Source organism: Octopus bimaculoides, chromosome 28 (assembly GCF_001194135.2).
Source record: "Octopus bimaculoides isolate UCB-OBI-ISO-001 chromosome 28, ASM119413v2, whole genome shotgun sequence".
NCBI classification, from domain to species: Eukaryota; Metazoa; Mollusca; class Cephalopoda; order Octopoda; family Octopodidae; genus Octopus; species Octopus bimaculoides.
The window spans coordinates 4,793,700-4,794,296 of record NC_069008.1 but is presented as its reverse complement, the minus strand read 5'-3'; positions in this window follow the sequence as shown (position 1 = coordinate 4,794,296).

The following is a 597-nucleotide window of genomic DNA, read 5'->3' as shown; positions in this document are numbered from 1 at the left end:
CGCAAAGTTAAAAAAGTTAAAACATTTTTTTTTTACGGAAAGTTAAAAGAGTTAAAACATTTTTTTTTTCTTTTTTTATGGAAAGTGAAAAAAGTTAAAACATGAATTTTTTTTTACGGAAAGTTAAAAAAGTTAAAACATGATTTTTTTTTTTTTAAACAGAACAAACTGAAATATAAAGATTAAAGACTTACCCCGAAAAATGTGTAAAAATTCCATAAAACCAGCCAACTCTTCTGAAAATTCACCAAAAATCCAAATTGTTCTTTTTTGTTTGTGTGAGTGAGTTTAAAAGACGTTTGTCATCTTACTCAGTTTAATAAATTCGACAGTTTGAGTGATTTTGTTTATTATTATTATTATCATTATTACCAAAATGAAGTCGATTGAGATAATTATTTTGAACTCGTGGAAGACACAGTCGCACTCTTATTATTATTATTATTGTCGCCAGAGCTGGACATGTATTTTGGAATTTCGTAAAAGTATGTCTGGTTTAGCTCTAAGAAAAAATTGTTATTGTTACAACGTGTGGCTAAGTTAATCTAGACTATATTGTTCTGATTAACAGAGTCTTTTTTTTTTTTTTTTTTTTTT